Consider the following 25,055-nt stretch of genomic DNA (forward strand, 5'->3'; position numbering starts at 1 on the left):
GTCAGGCGTGGAAAAGAAATTCCAATTTCGTCGCATTACACGTGGGACCGCCAGGGAAAGCAACCGCGTCCTTGATTGAAGCGGCACCTGCTGCGCTGTAGAATGCGCAAGACTTCACACTGAATATGGGCGGTTCTTTCCAAGACGGCCCATATTCGGTGTGAAGTCTGGCTTTACAGACACCGCGGGTAGCGTTGTGCACCCGGTCGGTTTGATTTATTCCCTTGCATCTGATTTTACATGATGCAGTACTTTCACGGGTAGCGGCTGGAACCCGATACCTTGTTCCGGGTGGACATTTTACCATTAATCTATCGCATTGAGACTGTGTACCATGGCATGATGCAATTCCTTGTTCTATGATAATTCAAGACTCATGACTGTGCCCTACCTCTGTCCCTGTCCTGAGGAAGACCCTCCTTTAAGGGCAAACACAACCCTACCCTGGGGTGGGGTCGAAACGTCGACAGCTTAACCCCCTTGCAGCTTTTACTCCGAGCATGAAAAATGTATTGCTTTTTCTATAGAAGCATGGTTTTGGAATTTCACGTGTACATACATTTGTTTGTTTCCGGTTCTTGACAAATGCTGGTTCCACATTTGAGATTTGATTTGTACTGTACTACACTTCGTAACCTTGCACTATTCCCTAGCATTTGATAGTATCCCCCCGCCCCCCTTTCCCCTTTTTCTTGGGCACCTAACATTGTGATTATGCTAACATGAGTTGTGCACGCTGATGCGCCTGTACTTTGTGATTAAATAACAAATGTACACTTTATTTGATTGTCTGTGTTTATGTTTCGATTGAATTATCTTGTAAATTGTATATTATATCCTGGGACCCCTCTTCCCTTTGTACTACTAGCTACCCAGGTCCCAGTGACTTTCTTGGGTAACTGCTTCCTTGTACAGCAAGTCCCTAGGAGGCAGGAAAGGCTTGACCTTCTTTAGTGTGTTGAGATGGTGGTTGACTCCCCTAGTTCCTGCACTGATGTGGTCTTTCATATTCTGGTATTTGTCCAGAGTCATGCCTAAAGATCATGTGGATTCAACAACATGCGGATCGCAGTTGAGAGCCATAATTTGTTTGAGTCACCTTTGAATGGGTGCAGGGTGGTTAAGAGGGGCAATCAGGGGGAATTCCGTTTTGAGAGTATTAAGCATAAGGTGAGTGTGGGCTAAAAAATAGTTGAGTTGTCGGAAGAACAGATGGGCATATTATCAAGAACTGCGATAAAATTATCGCCGCTTTAGCGGCAGGAAACTGCAGCTAAAACAGCGATAATGGGCTTGATAATATGCCCTTGTGAATTCCCAATGCAGTCCAGGTTAACAACAGATCCTGGGCTGCTATGGGAATTCACAAGGACATAGTATCAAGCCCATTATTGCAGTTTTAGCTGCAGTTTTCTGCCGCCAAAGCGCCGATAATTTTATTGCAGATCTTGATAATATGCCCCACAGTTCAGAGTTTTGATGATTTCCAGCAAGGACATTTTCATATACAGTTTGAGTGTCATCAGCGTACATGTGGTATTGTATGTTTTAACGTTTTCAGAATTTCGATGAGGGTTTCATTGAACAAGTTGAAAAGCACGAGCGAGAGTTTGGAGCCTTGAGGCACTCTAATTGAAATGGGTGTGCTGTTAGCGAGGGAATGGTTCACTTTCATTCATTGCGATCTATTCTGTAGGAACGAGGCAAACAACTTTAAGAACAGGCCTGATAGCCCTATCCTTTTTCTCAGAAGAATAATCAGGTTTTCGTATTCGACAGTGTCAAACACTGAGGATAGATTAAGAAGAATAGGTAGGCACAGTTCATTCTGCTCAAGTAGTCTCAGAGCATTATCAACAAAGTGAGTTAGAGTTGTTTCAGTACTTTGACTTGCTCAAAAACCAGATTGGTATTCGTTAAGTAGCTGAAACCTTTGTATGTGATTACAAAGTTGTATGTGTAGTTTAGCATGGGTCGTGATAATGGAAATTGGACAGAACTTGTTTGTGTCAGACATGTCTGTGTTCGGCTTTTTTGGAATGGGTGAGACATGTCCTATCTTAAGACAGTCAGGAATCCTCCCCTGTAAGAGAGATTCATGGATAATCATGGACCAAAATGGGAGAATTGCCAATCTAAGCTCTTTGAAGATTTTGGAAGGCAAATGATCATATAAATGATTAAAGGGTTTTAATGACATTATAATTCCCAGTAGCTCGACATTGTCTGGTGGTCTAAAGGTATTCCACAATGCATTATTTTTTTGGAGTATGATCTATGGCTCTGGAGGTCAGAGCACTCACAGAGGTTTGTCATGTCAATGTCATGGGCTGGGTCTGATAATGTTGATTTTGTGATGCGAGTTGCAGTACGAGTTCAATCTTTCTTGACTTTTCAATACAGTGTGCAGGGAAGTCCTCATTACTTGGGAGTGATATTTTGGAGGCAGATTGTTGGTTGGTTGAATAGTTAACTTGTTGTTTAATAATTTCGAATAAACATTTTGGGTCTGTTTTTGGCATTGTCAATCTGAGAAATAAGTGTTCGGCTTTCATACTACAGATATGTTTATTGTAAGAATGTCTTGCCCTACTCAACAGTTTGAGGTTTGTTAAGGAAGGAAAGTTTGTCCATTATCTTTGTGTGAGCCCTAATTTGTGTTGTTCCTCATTGAGGGAATCATTGAGCCAGGGGTGGGACACTTTGACCGGTATCCTCTTAAGTTGCTTCAGAGCAACAGTGTCAAGTATATTTGTTATGGCATGAATGTGGTGCTCAGTGAGGTCATCCAGATTGGTCATGTTAGGAATTGAATGAAGTAGGTTATTACTAACAGAGGTTGGGTCATTGGCATTAATGTCTCTCAGATTCCAAGACCACTTTTTGGTCATATGAGGTTGACCTTGTCCAGACAGTCCCTTTTCCAGGATGCATAAAGAGAATATGCAGTGATCCGACCAGTCACATGATGATGTGCTTTCAAGTTCTATCATGTTATCTTTTGCTATGATTAAATCAAGGGTGGAGCCCTTGTTATGGGCGGTTTAATTGCAATCCTGACTGAAGTTTAGGTCAGAGAGGAAAGCATTGAAGGTGCACAGTTAGGAATCAGTTGTGTCATTCCAGTGTAAGTTGAAATCCTCAAGGAAGATATAGTTGGGGGTTGGGCAGAGTTTGAGGCTATGGTTTCCATTATTTTTTCAATATAAAGAAGATTGTCAACCGAGGATGGTAGATCAAGTGGAGCAAACAGACTCCCTTGTTGTTGTTCCAGATTGCAATGTCTAGGTGTTCATAGGAGGACATTGGCACCGCTTGTATGTGTCCCAGAGTGAGACTGAAGCTAAATATGTATGCAATGTCCCCCCACTTCTTAACAGATCTAACCAGTCTGATGATGCCATATTCGGAAGGAACTAAGATGTCCAGAATTGGCGAGCAAGAGGCATTAAACCTGGTTTAGGTTGGGATCATGATGTCCAGCTCGTAAGAAGGAGGTTGATGCACTTAAAACAATGATCAGTTATGTAAGTCTGGAGTGTTTTTGGTGGGAGGGAAGAGGAGAAGGGTTCCTACCGTGGGGTTTGGAACCCTCCTCGGAGGTTGTAAGACAAAAAGTCTTCAGAAGCGGTCGCTCCCCACACTGCTCCCTGCTCAAATCTGTGGTATCGTAGCGCTATATTGCCAGACCGCTGAACTATTTGTGCCTGTTTAAACTACCATCGTAGCGCTATACTGCCTGACTGCCCAACCATTTGTGCCTGACTGTACAGTTTTCGTGGTGCTGGACTGCTAGACTGTTATTTAATTGATATTGCATTGTGTGTTGCTCGCTTGCCTGCTTGCGTTGTTGGTGCCTGATTGTGCCGGTACCGCTTGCCCATTTATTCGCGTTTGTTGAGGCTGTGCCCCAATCTTGTACTGCTTCGCTTTTTGGCTTGCTGCCATTTTGTTGTTTGTTATTGTGCCTTCCAGCCCGGCTCTCCACCCCGCTCCCGCCTCCCAGCTGCTCCTCCCTCCCACTGTAAGGTTAGGCTCTACCCTCTCGACCCAGCGCTGGGACCGTCCTGAGCTCTTCAGAAGCGGTCACTCCTCACGCTGCTCCCTGCTCAAATCTGTGGTATCGTAGCGCTATATTGCCAGACCGCTGAACTATTTGTGCCTGTTTAAACTACCATCATAGCGCTATACTGCCAGACTGCCCAACCATTTTTGCCTGACTGTACAGTTTTTGTGGCGCTGGACTGCTAGACTGTTATTTAATTGATATTGCATTGTGTGTTGCTCGCTTGCCTGCTTGCGTTGTTGGTGCCTGATTGTGCCGGTACCGCTTGCCCATTTATTCGCGTTTGTTGAGGCTGTGCCCCAATCTCGTCCTGCTTCGCTTTTTGGCTTGCTGCCATTTTGTTGTTTGTTATTGTGCCTGCCAGCCCGGCTCTCCACCCAGCTCCCGCCTCCCAGCTGCTCCCCTCTTGCTCCGCCTCCTCCACTATCCACTTATGTCAGTACAGCCTACGCGCAGCGTTCACGCGCAGCGGACGCGCCCCATACGCGCCGAAGGTGCGCCAAAGGAAAGCCCGTCTACGCCCGTCCGTGCCTGGACCGCGCCCAGCGCCAAACCCCCTGGCCCCCGCAAAATCCACTCCACCCGCATATCGTACGACGCCGCAACCCTCTCAGCACTTAACCCCGGCCGACTCCCTAACTGCAACCAAGCCGCCCCAGGACAAACCCATGGACCTTTCACCTGCCACTCCTGCAAGTTCGACTGCATCAGGATCCACACCAAATCCACAGACTCCAAACAGTCCTCCAACACTAACCACCTGAAGTGCATCCTGCTCAACACCCGCTCGGTCCACAGACACGCCATTGAACTTTGGAACCTACTCGACACCACATCACCGGACGTCGCCTTTCTTACAGAAACCTGGATGAACGCCTCTTCAGCGCCCGACATCGCCATAGCCATCCCGGACGGCTACAAGATCATCCAAAAGGACTGCATCAACCAAACAGGAGGAGGAATCTCCATCGTTCATAAGAACACCATCCGTATCACGACCAGTTCCGATGACAACCTCACAACCGCAGAACACCTTCACTTCCAGATTCACACCGACCCTAAGACCACACTCAGCGGCACCCTCATCTATAGACCACCTGGACCCCGCACACAATTCAGCGAAGACATCACTGACTTCATCAGCCCTCACGCCCTCCCTCCGAGGACTACATCCTACTGGGAGACCTCAACTTCCACCTGGAAAAGAACAACGACAGCAACACCACCACCCTTTTAGACAACCTCACCAATCTCGGACTCAAACAACTTGTTGACGCCCCCACCCACTCTGCCGGGCACACGCTCGACCCAATCTTCAACTCCAGCTAGCACATCTCCTTTAATCACACCACAGCTCTCCATTGGACGGACCACAGCTGCGTTCACTTCATCTACAAAAAGACAACGACCCACAACCACCCACAACCAATTCCCCGGAGAAACTGGAATAAAATTACCACTGACCAGCTCTTCACATTGCTTCACCAAAACCATCCTGCAAAATCATCGGACCCAAACCAAGCAGCCACCAACCTCACACAATGGATCACCCACAGCGCTGACGAATTAGCACCCCTGAAAAACCATCTAATCAAACAAGGCAGCAAAAAAGCCCCCTGGTTTAATGATGACCTTAAGAAATCCAAGAAGATCTGTCGCACCATTGAGAAAGCCTTGCGAAAAAACCCAGCCACTGACAACCTGACCACCTTCAAGAACGCCACCCGCATACACCACCAACTGATCCGATCCACCAAGAAATCAGCATTCAGGGATCGACTTGACAACAACGCCCACAACAGCAAAGAACTATTCAACATCGTCAAAGAGTTTACCAACCCCACCGCCGCCACCAACGACATCACTCCATCCCAAGACCTCTGCGACTCTCTAGCCTCATTCTTCCACAACAAAATCGCTGACATGCATAACAGGTTTGGAGACCAGCCCACCCCACCTACCTCCGAACTAAAACCCCCCTCCAACAACCTTTACGCTTGGAACCCAATCACCACTGAAGACACCATCCGCCTGATTAACACCATTCACTCAGGATCGCCAACCGACCCATGTCCCCACCACATTTTCAACAAAGCAGACTCCATTATCGCACCCCATCTCCGAGACGTCATCAACTGCTCCCTCAACTCCGTCACCTTCCCGGAAAGCTGGAAACACGCCGAACTCAGCGCCCTCTTGAAGAAACCTACAGCAGACCCCACTGAACTTAAGAACTACCGCCCCATCTCGCTCCTCCCATTCCCTGCCAAAGTCATTGAGAAAGCCATCAACAGTCAACTCGCCGCCTTCCTCGAATCCAACAAATCCCTCGACCCTTCACAGTCTGGCTTCCGAGCCAAACACAGCACCGAGACCGCCCTCATCGCAGCAACAGACGACATTGGAACTCTACTGGACAACGGAGAAACTGCTGCCCTCATCCTACTCGATCTCTCCGCAGCCTTCGACACAGTCTGTCATAGCACCCTCATACAACTCCTCAGCAACGTCGGAATACAAGGAAGAGCATTGGACTGGATAATCTTATTCCTCGCCAGAAGAACCCAGAGAGTCGGCCTCCCCCCTTTTAGATCAGAGGCCACTGAAGTCATCTGCGGTGTACCCCAAGGATCTTCACTCAGTCCCACCCTCTTCAAAGTATACATGAGTCCCCTCGCATCCATTGCAATCCAACACAACCTCAACATTATCTCCTACGCAGACGATACTCAGCTGATCCTATCCCTCACCAAAGACCCAAACACCACCAAAACCAACCTACACGAAGGGATGAAAGAAGTTGCCGAGTGGATGAATGACAGCTGTTTAAAACTAAACTCAGACAAAATGGAAGTCCTCATCTTAGGATCATCCCCCTCCGCCTGGGACGAGTCATGGTGGCCACCAGCCTTGGGAACCGCACTCATACCAACGGACCACGCACGTAACCTGGGCTTCATCCTGGACTCCTCCCTCTCGATGACCAGACAAGTCAACGCCGTCTCATCATCATGCTTCAACATCCTATGTATGCTCAACAAATTCTTCCGTTGGATCCCCACCGAAACAAGAAAGCCGGTCACCCATGCACTGATCACAAGCCAACTAGACTACGGAAGCACCCTTTACGCCGGAACCACAGCCAAACTACAGAAAAAACTCCAATGCATCCAAAACGCCTCAGCCAGACTCATCCTAGACATCCCCCGCCAAGCTCATATTTCCGGTCACCTGAAAGACCTCCACTGGCTCCCCGTCAACAAGAGAATAACGTTCTGCCTCCTCACCCACGTACACAAAGCCCTCTACGACCTCGGACCCGAATACCTCAACACGCGCCTGTCCTTCTACACCCCCACCCGCCAACTTCGATCGTCCAATCAAGCCCTCGCCGCAATTCCACGCATCCAAAGATCCACCATGGGAGGAAGATCCTTCTCCTACTTAGCGGCCCAGACCTGGAATTCCCTCCCCACCCACCTCCGCATCACACAGAACCACCTCTCCTTCAGAAAACAACTAAAAACCTGGATATTTGATAAGTAAAGCTCCCCCCTCCCTCAAGCTCCTTGAGACCCTCTGGGTGAGTAGTGCGCTATACAAATCTTGACTTGACTTGACAAGTCATTGAAGCTGTGGTCGATTCATTATACTTAAATATATGCAAATGTTGAGAATGCTACCAGATCGGAACAGGCCAAATAAAAAACCTTTAGATATGACGATCTATTAATGGAAAGCAACCAAATTTGTGTTGCCTCCAAGAGACCCAATTGTTTAAAAAAGACATAGGGCCAATGAAAAATAAACCACCCTGTGCACAATACCTCTTATTAAGCAAGAGAAATAAAGGCACTGTTATGGTGGCTTTACACAGAGACCTTTCAGGTTACTCAGCACAATAGAGGTGAAATGGAAGCAAGATTTGACTACTTAAGAAGCTTCTGGGTAGTATGGCTATTGTAATTCTGGCGATATGAGGACCAAATTTAAAAAAGGAACCATTCATGCAATATATAGTTAGAGAATTAAAAGAATGGTTCCCATATATGCTAGTTGTTATACACAAAAAAGTCACCCAAGTAAGTGAATTATTAAATTTTCTAATCTATCACTTTAAGCAATGTATCAATATTACACCAGCCTGCTCCTAGACATACACAAACGTGTGATGTGATGTCCTGACACACCACCAGGTGGCATGCTTCATCACAGGACTCCCCGTTTGATGAATGTTTGATGAATGGTGGGCCCTTTGAAGGCCCTTTTAGTAGCGCAGCAGGTTGCAGATATCTGAAACTGTGCATTTGATATAATAAAGATTGTGATTACAATTATCTGCTTCTCACTGGTCTGGAGTTTATCAGAAGTATCCCTTCTTATTTTTGACACAAACGAACAAGATGTCTGATCCTCTGACTGTTAGTGTCAACGTATTTAAGTAGTCAACACAGAAGAACACCAAAGAGGTGATGGTTGGTGTTATGGAGCCTAATCTGTATAAACTATGAAATATATTGTGGATTAATTTGGCTATTCTGGAGCTATTAACAATTCTGATAGTATAAAACCAATGTTGTGTTGTAACTAGCATTTTATTTAGAATGTCTTGATTTAGTATACAAATGAATAATTTTCTTTTTGATTGTGTGTCTCGCCAGTAATGTTCATTAATCTTGATCTACTTACATCTTGGTGGCTTTCCACAGAGAACTTTGTTGAGGGACGATTTGTGATGTTTTTAATGTGGTCCGCATTTGGGCACAGCCTTCATGGCTGCTTCAGAATGCACGGTGGGGATCTCTGTCTTGCCTGGTTCCCTCGTTTATTCTATGCACTTAGGAAATAGTCTGACTTGTTTCAGTTTTGGAAAAGCAGAGGAGAGCACACATTTCTAGAAAACATGAATCGGTCGTTCAAAGAATCCGAAATCTATGTAAGTGTCTGTGCATTTATGGAAGACAACACTCAGCTTAATTTAAAATCATTTTCATTATCATTCAGGGCTGTATCATAATGAAGGATGGTGTTATGTCGGGGCCCTAGACCCTCATAAGCATAATGACTGGGGACACAGACACCATCGTATTCCAGTTAATGGGCCAAGAGCACGTGCGCTCCGCCCTATTTATTAAATGTGTCACATGACTCGAGACATCAGTGGTGGGTGGGTGTAAAGTGTGAGATTTCACGCCAACAACTAGAATGTATGCAGCAGGACACAACATTCCTCCCAAAATTTAATAAAAATTAAGTAAAGGCAAAGTCCGAACCTATGGGAGGGAATACATAAATATATAATCATCATAAATTTAAAATCAGTCTCTTCAGCTGCTTGCTTGTTGATGACGGTTGCAATTGCTGGTGAAGTATGAGTTCTCCAGGGCTCGACGTCCTGGTTCTCAGTGGGCGTGCTCTTCCGGACTTGCGCCCTGGAAGTGTGTTCTTCAGTTTACTGAGATCTTGCTTGTGAGGATGACCAGATGGTAGACTTGATGGATGAATGGCTTCTACTAGTCCGTCTGGTTTTGTCACTGTAGGCAGCTTGGCTTTACATTACAAAGGATGGAGTGTTTGAAGGACATCCTTCTCACTAGGACGCCCCTCTCTCGGGTGTTCTCCTGCCACGAGATGTCCCAGAGGCCCTTTTCATCAGGTTTCCACTGGGCTGTGGTGTTCTCAACAGCATTGCTCCAACTAGACAGTCTGCGTGTGAATGGAGGAGGCGATGAGAGTACTACCTCACAGAGTCCGTAGCTCCACCTGAAGGGGGGTTGTTGACTCCTGCCTTTGCACACAAGTTCCTCTTCTTCCTGGGACGTGCAGGGTAGATGGCGATGGATTCATCTCTCTTGTCGAGACCCTCTGCCACCGGTGTCCCTGAGGCCTTAGCCCCTTGGATTTCCACGGACTGGTGTGGATTGGTCAGTTCTCCTTTTTCAGGACGTCTGAGAGCTCTCCCCATTCAGGCTTCCACTCAATCCCAAAGGTGGGTGTTGCCAATGGTCCAGCCTGTACTCTCCTGCAGTCGACTGGTCGTCGGGGTCTTGTAAGTAGATGCCTGTTCTGTTCTTGGTGCTATCAGTGTCCTCCTGGACGTGTGGGTCACTGTACATGATGTTGTGGTGTGTGTCACCTCTTCTTCTGGTGGGTGTGTAGACTTGTCACACCTCTCCTCACCTTTTCCAAATGTTGTTCTTGATGGCGTCGTGTCACATGACTCCTTTCTTCTTTTTCACTTCTTCGTGGCGTCGTGCCACATCCTTCTCCATTTTCCTTTTCGCAACACAGTGCGGTCACCTTTCTGTCTTTGTCTTCCTGACCAGGCTTCTTCAAGCAGTGTGCACTCCGCCTGTTTCCCTCTGGTCTTGTCCTGGCTTTCGGACACTATCTTCTTCTCTTCTGTTACGGGACCGGTCATTGCGATCTTTTCTCTTGTCTCCTGTTGCTTCCAATTCTTGTAGGTGTTACGTCCGTCAATCCGGGTCTTCTTCTGGACATTCTCCTGATCTCTCAGTTCACTGACGTCTTCTGGCAGGACATCTTCATCCTGACTTCCTGGCAGAATACCATGGCTGCGCCTCTTGGCAGGTCGGCTTTCTCTTTTTCCTTCTCGGGCGGTTGGATTATCCTTTTCTTCCTAGGCGATCTTCTTTGCGATCAGAAGGGGTAGACAGCTTCCTCTGCGTGACTCTTCATGCTGTTCGCGATCCTTGGGACCGCCATTTGCTTCCGTTGCAGTGCTTTTGCATTGGAGAACTTTTGTCTGCCCTCTTTGTATGCTCTGCGGGTTCCGGAGGGTTACGTCACCACTCCTTGGACCTTCTCCGTTGGGCACACTCTTATGCGCGCTGCCGGTGAGGCTCTTTAGCTTCTTAGGGCACAACCCATGCCTGGTTGCATCGCCTTGTCTTTGTGCGAAGCAGTTGCAAGTTCATGCTTCACTTTGTACCGTCAGTGGTGCATCTTCAGTGTAGCGTTGTTCCTTGCGCTTCTTTATCTTCGTAGGCGCTGTCATGTACCGTCTGCGTCCGGGGTATACTTGCACGCTTCCGTCGGTTGCCCTTGAACCTTGCTGCTTGCGATGGATGGTTTTGAATCCCCTTGCTGTGCTTCGTGATGCTGTTCTCTTTACTGCAGTTGCGGTGAGCACCTGTGGCCACCAGGCGTCACCACATTTCTCCTCAGCAGTGGTATTGGGCCTCAGTCATCGTCACTGCTGGCTTGCTTTAGGTTGATTTCTGTGATTGGCTTGTTCAATGCTTGTTTTCTGAATGGATTTATATCCAGGCTGTGATTGCTGCATAATGTCACTAAATGCCAGTGTTGCTCCACTTGGCTGGCAGTCCACTCATTTAATTCCTTTTCTGGAGCTTTCTTTCTAATGGAGCTGCCGGTGCTGGGCTGTGTTCTGCGTGGGAGTAGGTGGCGCTGCAGTCAGTCTGACTCCACTGGTGTGCTGGGGGGCAGAGTACGGCTTCTGGGAGCTGCTGCCTCCTGGATGCCTGGTAAGTTCTTTCTTTGCCTTTGGGGCTTAATTGTGAAGGAGGGAGGGGGAAACTGAGACTCCGGTCTATTTCAGCGTGTGCAGGTATGAGGATTCTTTTGTGATCATCGAGTCCCTGCTCCAGTGTCTCTTCGGGTGCTCTTCTCTCATCGGCCAGTTGCAGCCACATGCACGGCCCCTTCCCAGGCACACTCAAACAGTTAGGCACGACCGGAGGACTCCGCTTTGTTCACTTGGCGCCCGGCAGCTCTCCACACGTTGCGGGCGCTCCCCCTTGAAAGTTCCTTTACCCCACCGTGGCAGCCTCACATTATACACGCTGCGCAGCGGGGGACAGGGGACGCTGCAGGCAGGCCATGGGTGGGCTCCGCTGGCCCTGTTTCACCGCACTCCTATCTCCGGCCGCATCGTGCCGGCGGGGCGCCATGACCATGCGGGTGACGCTGGCTTTTCATCATGCCCGACAGGGCGTCGCTGCAGTTTTGGGTTGGCTCCACTTTCATAAGAGGGGGGTCGGAAGGTGGTTAGCTACTCCACCCCCTCCCCTTGCTCTCATTACTTCGGCTTTGGTTGCGGAGGCAGGGTGGGCTCCTGCGGACTTCCGCTCGCACCCTGGCCACTTTGGGCAGCCTGCGGGCTCACCTCGCGTCTGGCTGGCATCGCGGCTATCGCGGGTGGGCTCCGCTGTGTCACAACGTTATGCCGCTTCTGGGCAGGCAGTGGCCAGCGAATGAGCAGTCAAGCCCGCACGCTGGTTCCTCCTCTTCCTTCAGGGCTTCACTTGGCATGCAGGGCTGCAGGCACTAATGGGGTAGGCACCCGGTCGCTGCAACTTCAACCCGGGGAGCTTGGCACGCCCCGCGGGATACTGGGCAAGTTCTGGGCTGTAAGTGGGTGCCCTCGACGGGGCGGCACTCTCCCCTTCCCACAGACGTCGGTGTTTTCTGCTGCATGTGAGTTACAGCATCCTCGTCGCTATTGTTATGTCGATGCTCTAGGCCCTAATTAGCGTAATGACTGGGGACACAGACACCATGGTAGTCTGGTTATTGGGCCAAGAGCACGTGCGCTCCGCCCCATTTATTAACTGTGTCACGTGACTCGTGGGTGTAAAGTGGGTGTAAAGTGTGGGATTACACGCCAACAACTAGAATGCGTCCAGCAGGACAGTAGAGATGGAATAAAAGCGAGCGTTGTTCTTTTTTCCCAGCCGATTTGGGGTACAGGTTTTGGTAATTTAAGGTCTACTTTCATCAAACGGTGTGTCGTAAAGGGTTGCCATGATATTCAGGAAACAAACACTTTTGTCTGTCTGTTCATGAACTAAAGTACATAATAACATGTTGGAAATAGAGAAATCTCAAAATCATACCAGTGGTTGTTGTCCTGAAAATTAATATGGCCGACACATTATCGGTATCCTATCTGGATTGAAGGTCTTGTCACATAGGGGGCAGTTGAAAGGTTTTGCTGGAAGGCGAATGGGGCTGTGTCTTGCTCAGTGACATTGAAATATTTGTTCTATACACATACTGACAGCACTTTCTCAAACCGGATATTACACCATGTTCATCGTTTCTATGCTGAAATATTTTTTTTTAATATACTACTGCTTTGTTACAATATTGAAAACACACATGACTATCCCTATATATTGCAAAGATGCATGAAAGAGCTGAAAATGAATCATGAATTCAAAACTGCCTCAACAGGGGCTCCCAAAATACGTTTGGCCCAGGGCCCCAAAAATCCTTAAGATGCCCCTGTTTGTATTGAAAAACAAAGAAAACCTCTCTACAATAAGATCCCACTGTAATCCTGCGCCTCTTTGAACATGTTCCATGCTAAGGGCCAGATGTAGGTAAATCAGAAATACCGATTTCTTAATAGCTGATTTTATCGATTTGCTATTAAGAAATCGGCATTTCCTATGTAGGTAAAGATTCGGTAAAAAATACTGAATCTTTAATATTCCTTATTACCAAATCGGTAATTGAGATTCGGTAATAAGGAATACCTACCCATTAATTTCTATAGGCTTGGAGGCCCATAGGAATAAATGTGAAGACATTCAGTATTAGTGATTCGGTATTACCGAATCGGTAATACCAGGAGGTATTTCAAGGGTGCCAGGGTGTCCAAAGGACACTCTGTTGCACCCCTGAAATGTGCATGTGTGCACATGTGGCGCACATACCACTTGGCACTTTGAAAAAAGCAAAAAAGTGCTCTTTTAAGGGAAATCGGTAATTACCACCCAATTTCTTAAGTCTCAAAAGCACTCTTTAAGGTGCTTCTTCATTGCATTTAAGGAATCGGTATTACCGATTCTTTTAATGCAAGAGCAATAAGGAATCAGTATTAAGGAATCATTATTTACCGATTCCTTATTTACCGATTCCTTACCTACATTAGGAATGGCTAAATATTGGTCGGTAATGCTGAAATTTACCGAATTCCGGCGTTACCGTCCGGTATTTAGCCACCTACACCTGGCCCTAAATTACTAAACATATTGAACATCTTCTAAGATTGATGTTAAATCGCAAAAGAGTGGGTTTCTTTTTGTGTTTTTTGTTTTTTACAATATTTCATTTCTTTCTACAGCAATTAGTGCATTTCTGCTGCAGCAAAAACAAACACTAATGCTCTTGATTTAACTCCAGGACCGTTAAGACATTTTGACCTACTCTTCCACCTGGATGCTCAAGAAACAGGCCATCTTGGTACTCACACTTCCAGACCATATGATGGCTATATCAAACATAAGAAGAGTGCCTTCGACGGTAAGTTAACATTCTGTTCCGCATTACCTGCAGCCAAGACTCCCATTCAACACGCCAGGCTGCAGGCAATCGTGTTTTTAATGCTGTTCTTTTCCTCTTTCTCTGAAAAAGGCCTTAGGTTTGAGTGACAGCAAGGAAACACAATGTCATCTTCTCGGCAGCAATGTTACCTTCTACCCCCACAGTGGGAAGTTCCATTTTGAGATTTGTTAGTGGCTAAAGGAGAAGTGAGAATCGCAGCTGAAAACAAAGGCAGGAGGCAGAGGAGCAGTGATGCTGTGACCCTGTCTACCAATCAGAGCATCCCTGCTGCAACACTGGACCTTTTTTGCATCCATGTTTTTCTAAACTTCGCCCGCTTAGTGGTGATAATGTTGCAATATTTTATTAGAAGAACTTTGTAAATGTGCACACCATTATAAGCAGTGAGAAAGCGTTTTACTACGATCAAATGTTTGACCGGATGGGTCAAAATAGCTGCAAGGCAACTAAATGTGCAGATTAACACCAACTTTAATTATAGGAGGAGTTTAATATTTTATTGAATTGGCAAACGAGTGCTTTTTATTTTTTTTAAGTCATATCCTTAAAGAAAATCTTTGCAACTCGCTGAAGTACCATTTGTTCTACTTTGTGTTCATCCGTACACACACCAATAACGGTAGTAGAGTCATTGCCTTTTGGTTTGCTAAAAGAGTTTACAAAATTGAGCATTCATTTTCAATTGAGTAGAAATCATGCACCTATTGCGATTAGTAGGTATATTACTTCCCATACGGAACAAACTCTATCAAATTCGGGTTCAGTTATTTTGAAAGATCACATGCAAGGGTCATGCATTAGTACGATATGTAGCGACAAAAAGTATTCTTTCATGCAAATCTCCAATAAAACTCACTTTCCCATGCCTTTATAGCACTTAGGCCCTGATTATAAGTTTGGAGCTCCGACTGCCCGACCACTGTGTTCCTTACAGTTCCTCTGTGAAGGCAGTCTTCCACCAACCATATTACGAGTCATGCAGCATGAAACAACAACCACGTTTGACAGCATGGTTCCCGCCTGAGCCGCGGCGGTGTGCAGTGTTGGCGATTCGTACTCCAATGCCTTCAGGGCAGCGGTTTACCGCCGAACCAATGACTGCAACACATTTGTACTGTTGATCCCCTAGCGGCTGTTTCCCAACATCAGTCAGTATGGTCCTAGAAAAGCATCACAACATTGCCCATTCAATGGATGTAAAAAATACACAGCTGATGTCCTTTGGCCTTGTGATCATGCCTACAAATCACACTATAAACACACCCCATCCCTGACCCTGATCCTTTGCTTCTCATCTGCAGCCCACAAGACAGGCACAACTGTTTTGTGTATTTTGGACTCAGGCAGCCCCTTTTTTCACCTTCCAATTTAGCACTTTCCAAGCCCTTTTTTGTTTTATCCTATTCAATAATATCCATTTTTTTTTGTCAATTTGTCACTCACTTTATTTATAGCCATGAATCACCCCAAAAATCCACGTGTCACAGAAACTGGCTTGTCATTCATGGTGGATGAACTCCTTAGAGTAGAGTCACAAGTTTTTGGAGTCCAAGTCCTCTCATTAGGAAAATGGAATTGTGGCACAGGATAGTTGACAGAGTGAATGCTGTTGGTACCACCCTGCACACACAGCCGGAAATTAGAAAGAGGTTTCTACGCATCACCTGGAGGCCTAGAGTCCCGGTGGTGGTCTTCCTAGCTTCCCATTTCAACTTCTTCCCTAGTAGAAGAAGGTCTTAGTCAACATGCATACTGAGAGTGTTTTGTTTTTTTAGAGTTTTATATATCGCAAACTAGACCAGAGTCATCGGGTATCAGAGTGCTTTACATGAGCACCAGTTTTGTTACAGAAGGACACATTCATTTTTGTTAGGCACGGGGAGATTGCATGATTTGCCCAGAATCAGAAGATGTTGAGTGGGGTTGCTGAGATTCGAACCCGGTTTCCCAGCTTTGAGGTCATCCACTCTAGCCGAGGGAGTGGAGTGGGGTAAGTTACACTTCACCAACTGTCACAAAACCTCACTGTCCTGTTTGCTCTCAAGTCTGGTTTTGCAATTGTTTTGTCTATCTACTTTCCTAACATGCAATCCTCAGAGATGTTGTTTGGGCATTGCTAATGTGTATTGTATTATATAAGATCACATGTATCAATCTCCATTACATGCCCCATGTTGGAATGGTATCTCAGAAAATTATCACAATAGGACCCATGATATGTGTCAAAATATAAGTGTATGGTCCATCCCAAATACATGTGGCCAACACGTGTGGTACATTAACCATTTGCCAAGTGTTGATGAAGTCAAGTTAGAAATTACTACAACTACCATGAGGCTCTCTGACTGTAACTCTAACCAAGATGCAAAATTATTTTTGCCCTGCCTCATTTGTCTGACATGTTGCCACAGATCTTCACTTATCATTCAGGTTACCAATTGTCAAGTGTTGCTAAGTTGAGTTAGAAATAGCTACAACCACCATGACACCCAGTGACTGTAACTCTAACAAAGATGCAATATTCTTTTTGCCCCTTCTCACTTGTCTGCTGTGCTACAACTGAGTTTCACCTTGCATGGACTGTGCAATGTAGATACAATGCTCTACTCAGAGACATGTTTGACTACTTTGATTGATGGTGTCTGTTAGAACTGGGGGTCTCTAGTTGGCAATGGCTTGCGCCTTTGTCCAAATAGGGACCCTTGCTTCTAGTCAGAGTAAGTGGGCTACACTCCTAAAGTAACCCCTGCTCCACATTGTGGTAGCTTGGCATGAGCAGGAAGGCTTATCTTAGAGGCAGTGTGTAAAGCATTTGTGAACACATACAGTAATAAAGTGAAAACAGTACAGATGGACACAACACAGGTTTTATAAAAATACGTATTCTTTATATAGACTTAACACAAGACCCAAATGACAAAAATCCACAATACAGTATTAAGAAAATGACTTTAAGATGGTAGAAATTACTCAATTTACTTTAGATGGTAAATGAGACACGTTTCTCACAAAGTACCTTTGGATGCATCACGCAAGATAAAAAAAAGGTTCGCAAGGAGAACAATGCGTTGGTTCCTTGCTCCTGGGAGGCAATGTGTCTGTCCCTTAGTGCTTGCGCAAAGTAGGTGATGCGTCTGTTCCTTACCAGAGAGGAGGTGATGTGACGATCTCGTGGTGCAGCCTGGTTGCGATGCGACAAAATGGCGCTGTGATGCGATCCGATAATCCGGTTTGATGCAAGAAGATGGCGCCCTTGATGCAATGCGATGACGTGAAGGCGATGTGTGCACTCCTGGCAGCCGTGCGGTGACTCTGTAACTTTGGAGCCTCAATAGGCCCTGTGACATGCTTCTCTGTTGATGCAACGGTGACCCATGCGGTTGCGACACACTTCTCCGGTATGCATTGACACACAGCTGCGACGGAGACATGCTTCTCTGGTGATGCGACGGCGACCCTTGCGGTGGTGACATGCTTCTCCGATGATGCGACAGCGACTGAAGCGGATGCGACACGCTTTGTCTCATTGAGTCACGCTTCCAGCTCCCAACAACACACAAGCTTCTGCAGACAGGATTCCCAGCAAGGAAATTCAGGGGGGAGCTGGTGGTGAGGTTGTGTATATCTGTGACTTCAGCAGGAGGCAAGCACCGTTCAAAGCCCTTGGAGCTTCTTCTTCACAATGATGAAAGTTGCAAATAAAAGTCTTTCTCCTTTCCTTGGCAATAAAGAAACCACTGCAGGCCAACTCTAGAAAGCAACACACTGGCACAGGGGAAGTCAAAAACTCCTGCAGATTCTCTGGTTATTATCCTTGGCAAAAGGTCTGTCTTGATGTCCAGAGGAGATTGAAAGTTCTGGAGTCTGGGTCCCCCTTTTTATACACACAAATCCTTTGTCTCTGAAGGCAGAGACTGTCTGAACTTAGTCCAAACCAGTTCAGGGTTTCTGACAGTGCACAACTTCTTCCTTTGTCAGTTTGGACCAGGGTCCTCAGGCGCACCACAGGAGGTGGAGCCAGCATTGTGGAAGGCAGGCACAGCTCTATTCAGTCCCAGCTGCTACTCCTACCACTCCCAATGCAGAGAGGTCTTTTCAGCGTAGTGCTGACTCACCCTGCTTCCTGGAGCCCCCTCAGCCCCTGTAATCACAAAGCAGACATGCAATACACAACCTATCAGAGGCAGCCTGGATGGTTTAGGCAAGAAAATACCTACTTTCCGAAAATGGCATTTTCAAACACAAAATGTTAAAAAAAACGTTACTAAAATATGTACTTTACCATACTAAGTTCAGGTATACTAAATTTGTTTTTCTACAATTTTCCTTTTGGTCATTTAGGATTATAAGATATTATAATCAAACTGCCCATTCTGGTCTAAGGGGACAGGTAGCCTTGCAAAAGTGAAAAACTAAATTGGCTTTAATTCACTATCAGGACATGCAACACACATCAGGGCATGTCCTACAGTTCACATACAATGCACCCTGCCCTGGGACCTAGCTTAGGGGTGGCTAACATGCAGAAAAGGGAAGGTTTAGGGACTGGTGAGTGGGATCACTTACCAAGTTGATATGGCAGTACTAGACTGCAGACAGGCTCTGTAATGGCAGGCCTGAGACACACTTCACAAGCTGCTTCTGTGGGTGACACAATCAGTGCTGCAAGGACACTAGCAGCATTTCATCCACAGGCCCTTGGCACACATGGTGCACTGTACTTGGGTCTGACAAGTAAATCAAATAAACCAATCATGGAGTCACTAATCCATTGCAGTAATTTACAATAGGGATCAATTGCACTGTGGCACTGAATAGCAGTGACACAGTGCCCAGAGCATATACCCAGCAAAAACATATAAAAAACAGAGGAGACAACTGCGTAAAATGGAAGGGAGACTCATGCCAATGGTAGCAGGTCTAACAGTGTCCTTTTCTCCTCAACTAAAATTATTGATGGCCTGAGTGACACCATACCATTAGTGTGCCTTGAATATATATGTATATGTATAAATGTATATATATATGTGAGGCATGAAGGTGACTCAGCTGATTAGATCTACATAATTAGGCCTTTTAAACGGTCAAATGCAGCTGTTACTTCTACACTGTGTTAACCTAAATGTTCAGGAGATGTCATGTGTATCCCTAAATCTAAATTGCAACATAGAAGCACATCTAATGAGCTGGCCAATTCTACTGCATGTATTGAATGTCTCCAAATGTCTATAAAACATCTTTAACAGCACAGTGCTGATCTCTAACTATTTGGTTTAACCTAGGTCTCTACTTACTGTGACATAAACAGTGTGGATGTAGCAATGTTCTCTATTTCACAACAGGTCAATCTGGCAGAGCACCTAGCCGGAGATTGGCCACTGAACTGATTTCGACTCCACCCCAGGGTCAAGCCGTAGGTGATGACAACAGTCCTGGTGAGGTGGACGTGGAGGACTTTCCTTCCATCTGGTCAGCCTGGCCAGACAGCAACAGTGGGGCTTACTGTGCCTACAACAGCACCTTCCACCCCAGCTGCAACAACAGATGCAACTACTGCCCCCTAACCTGTTTACCTAGCACAGTCAGCAGCATAATGTGCCTGGATTCAGAGGTGGTAATCACCAACACAGTCACTGAGGAACCAGGAACCAGTTAAAGGGTTCAGCCTGGGATAAGAGCACAGGCCTGTGGGGGTAAGGTTGGTGGGTGGGTAACTGTAGGCCTGCTGAGTGAGCCCACAGGGGCCACTGACACCCAGGCCCCATCCCCTAAGTCTTGGGTACCTATCAGGACTCTCAAGGCATGATGGCAAGGTATTTATGGAAATCTAGGAGATGAAACAGCTGCAGAGGGACGCATACCAAGAGGTGGCCTGCATCAACATGGCCTCCTTAGTTGTGGTGGTGCAGGACATCAACACCACTCTCTGAAGGCTTTTCCACCTGCATCTACCCCTTCATGTGGTCCAATACATCCTAACTTCCTCCTGTGTGTTCAGCACATTTACTTTATAGACTATTCCTGGAAACCTTTCCATTTCTGATGGGGGAAGTATGTTGGACTTTGGACTCCAGACAATGAAGCATCTACAGCTATGATCTTCTTCACGTTTGTCTTTCCTTCTTATTTTGAACATTTTTAATGTTGTCCTTTTACAATGCAATAAATACACTAGTCACTTAATTATTGTCTCCTATATTATCTCTCACATCTACCAATGTGTATCTACCCCAATTTGAACTTTAGAATGCCTGAACCAGACACATTTGTAAGCATGGATATGTTGAATGTAAACAATATTTACCTCAGGATCACAAACATGACACACCAACACATACATACCAGTGTTTGATCTTATAACACCTTTATTCCATTGTCACAATCATAGGCTGGCCTGATATTAGAAACATAGCAAATAAGACATGATTCAAATATCCTGTGTCAGTGATCACAGATTTTGTTGCAAACAACATGGAATGAGGGGAAACATCAGACAATATCCTACACAACAGGCAACACCACCCAGTTCAGACCCAGCCATATGCAAATCAGTCTCGACCCTGTTTCTCATGGGAACAGTCCAACAGTTCCCTGGACCATAAACAAGCACCCTGGGACAAGTTTCAGGGTAACACCCCTGATCAGCGAGTCTAGCTTGAATCCAGTGGCAAAGTGAGGAAGGGACCCATGTCTGGGCATACCCTGCCAACCTAGGGCAAACAAAGCAAACACAAGGAGATGATGAATGGAGAGCTACACCTTTTTGGACACTCACACTCAGTAATAGATCTGGGTTGATCCATCATAATTCTTTAGCTCACTTTGTCACACCAGTTCAGACTCAGCCATATGCAAACCAGTCTTGACCCGGTTCCTCATGGGAACAGTCCGGCCTTAACTGCCAAGACTGGCCAAGAATCCTGGGACCAGTTTTGGGCTATCACCCCTCATCAGCCAGGCTAGCTTGAATCTGTTGACAAAGTGAGCAAGGGACCCACATCTGGGCATACCCTGAGGTGTCTACAAAATGTGTTTCAAACAAACAGATATACAATAATTTGCAGATACAATCTGTTTCTTCTTCGATTACATCCATACTGGTCAACTCCCATCAGAAGAAAGCCATTTGGAGAGCCATCACCCAGAAGGTGCATAGCTTTTTGGGTCTTTAACCAGCATAGTATCCATTGCAGGAAGCTGTGGGATGACCTTAGGCACTGGACCAGGAAGACTGTGGATATCCAGCAGGGAAGTCCTCCCAATATAGACTGGACATGTACTGGACCCAGACCACATTCTGGAGGTGGCCTACCTGGAGCTTAATGGGCAGTTAGGGACCAAGATCAGCCCAAGGGCGTGAGTCCAAGCCAGAGTCAAAGATGTTACATTGCAAAATGTGTGTATTACAGGCAGGCATTTCCCCACCAATATTGGGGTTGCCCATCTGCAACACATAAGATGAGCCATTATTTGTGTAAGTCTAGTCGTAGGTGCATGCTGCTGTGCTGTGCCATGCCTATTGTCTGTATGACCAGGAATACAGCTCTGTCCAGTCGACTACCAATTTTCTTGTTTTATTTGACACCTGGCTGAGTGAAGTAATAAATCATCTCATGTTCTTAGTTGTTCTGGGTGACATTTTTACCACACTTGTCTTCCTTGTGTTAGGAGGGATGTTTCCTCACTGCTGGCTCTCATGTGATGGTGGCCCTACTACATGTGACAATGCATACAGTGCACTGTTTATGTCGTGACTGTACAACACTTCCCGTTGGTAAGTTGTGGTTCAACAGTAACATGAGTGTGCAAACATCACTGGTGCCATCAGCTTTAGTGTTTAGATGTTGCCCAATGTAAATTTGCATCTACAATAGTGTTTCAAGATCATTCATTGACTGGTGAAATGCATCAGGAAATGAGATGTAGAACTGTAGAGATCATATGTGAGCATCTACAAGCATCCGTACAAGGTAATCTGAATTTGCAATACGAAAGAGTGCTGTGATGTGCCATCCGAGTGGGACTCTAGTGATCCCACATCTTCATGTCATAGATATTCACGGACACCCTTCAAAGGTGATTTGGTTTGTAGGAATACAATCTGTTGATAGCGTTATCACCTCTACCAAGAAGGATTAGGGATGTTCGCATGGCTATGGGAAGCCTTGTGCTGTGTACATTTAGAGTATCTATCTCCCTAAAGTTTGGACCTCACTGTTTCATGGCAACTTTTTAAGGTGCATGTGATACATAGCTAAACTAAGTAAGTACAGCTTTTGTTAGACTTTTCAGGCAGTTGATATATGATGATGTTTGGAGTCAAAAGTCTCATCAGTGTGCAATGTGCATTTGCATGTCACATGATTTCTGTCACAACACATATTGACGGTACATCGGTCTTTAACTTGACCTCCATGGCATCATTATGTGTTATGAGACAAATGATGATCTATTGAAATCTGGGCATTGTGTGAACAGTGTGGAAGTGTAAAAATGGTATCCTTTCTATTTGGTAACATCCTTTTACTATGGTATACTGCAAGTGACAACGTATATGCATGGTGAACCACAATTCCAGTATGGAAATAAGGGGTGTATACAAGTCCATCAAGGCATTTGGAGCTATATAAATGTAAATGTGGGATACTTGTAAAGCGCACTGTTACTCTACCCGAGTGTCCTGGCGCTGTAGACCGCTGGGGAACCCGTCCTGGTTTTCCCTGTGAGATGGTCCCTTTCTGGGTATCTCCAGGGTGAAACCAGGCATCCCCGGCGTCTGTGGGGGGCCGTTGTAGAGATGAGGCAAGCTTAATGCCCAGAGTTACCGAGTGTGTTCCCTGGTTAGAGTAGGCACTGAGGCGAGAATTATCGAGTCCGTTGACTCCTGGTCCACGACCCTGCCGCGTCGGGAATTGAACCCTGGTCCCGGGTCGCCTCTAACCAGTGAGCCACACCTCTCCATATGGAGTTTAGAGTATGGAGTTTTGACATAAGTGGAACAAACTGGTTTGCAGGTTACGTAGCATGCATGCATGTGTTCATGCTAAACTTGAAACGTATAGAGTGAACCATGAAGCTGGTATGATATGTGCAATTAATAAACGTTTTCTGTTGATTTGTGATGGTAGGGTGTGGAAAAGCAGTTGCAATTAACCCCTTTTAAATGTCATTTCAGAATCTTCCAGTGCATGTGAAGGAGAAGGGGCCAAAGCAGTTGCAATTAACCCCTTTTAAATGTAATTTCAGAATCTTCCAGTGCACGCGAAGGAGAAGGGGCCAAAGTCATTGGGGACACAGCTGCTCTTAGTGGTTCCAGACGTGGCACATAAAACCAGGCCTGGGTGTAGTTCACAGAGTTTTGCTACGAGAAACTCCATGAAGTAACAAAAAAAGTCCACAAAGTTCCACAAGTGGTGCAGTGCAGTGCAAACTGCAGTTCGCGCTGGTCTTCTTGCAGTTAGGGTAGAAATTCCACCGGAGCGGCTCGAGAACTTACCATATGCAAGCACGAGCGGGGAAAAACCTCTGCTGCACTACGCAAAGCAGGGTTTTCTGCACTCTGCGAGCTTCACGGAACGCAGAGTGCAGAAAACTCCACAAACTCCACGAACGGAGCAGAGTTCACTGCCCAGGCCTACATTAGACAAAAAAGGGACCCAGTCACCAGGTGGGTGTGGGGAATGCCACAAAAGACAGCAGCTCATCATCATCAGAGTCATCTTCCAGCGGCCACTCCTGGGTGATGGCAGACCCTACAGGACTAGTACCACCACCTTTATCCTTTTCCACAACACCCAGTTCTATTGCCACCCTCCCTGTTGTTCCTAAGTAAGGGCTGAAAATCTGCTCCTTTCGCGGAATTTACGGATTTTTGGCAAATTCAGGGTCCGCAAATCACGCAAATTTGCCCAAAAATCTGCATTTCGCAAGCTGCCGGATTTTTTTGCTTGGTTGCGCTTGAAAAATACAATCTTGCACGTGTGACCTTGACTTACCGTGATTCTGAGTACGCCGAGTTCTTTTTCTTCCCAGTTTGTGTCTTGTTGCGTGATCGCGCAAGAGTTTTTCGACCGTGAGTACGTCATCGCGGCCCGCCATCTTGCACAGCGAGAATTTGACAACGCGATTACGTCATAAGGGGCCCGCGATCACGCATTGCGGGAGTAAACAATTGAAAACACGTAGATGCGGCGCGCATATGACTTCCGGCGGGAGATTTGAACAGGTCGCTTTCCCAAACTTGCAAAAATTGCAATTCTGCACAACAAATCCACCGCAGGCAGTATAAACCTTCTGAAAATGATGATTTTGATCAGAATAACTACTCAGATTGACATTTGACTGCACTTTTTTGAGCAAGGAGTCAATATTTGGGGGGTGGGAGGAAGGAAGTGCCCCAGAGTCTCAAACTTCCTGTTCCTGTCCAGCAGGCTCCTCCCTGTGCTTTGTCCATGTCCTGGTCACTTTTTATTTGGATCTGGAGCTGGAAGGATTACTTTTTGTGGCTGCTGCTGGATATTTGTATTTGAGGACATTTTGGACTTTTGATCACTTTTGGATTTGAGATTTTACAAGTAAGTTGGCGTTATTTGTTTGGGGCATTGCAGTTGCTGCAACTACAATTTTAAAACGTTTTCACAACGTTTAAAAAAAT

This window comes from Lissotriton vulgaris, chromosome 1_1 (genome assembly GCF_964263255.1).
Source record: "Lissotriton vulgaris chromosome 1_1, aLisVul1.2, whole genome shotgun sequence".
NCBI classification, from domain to species: domain Eukaryota; kingdom Metazoa; phylum Chordata; class Amphibia; order Caudata; family Salamandridae; genus Lissotriton; species Lissotriton vulgaris.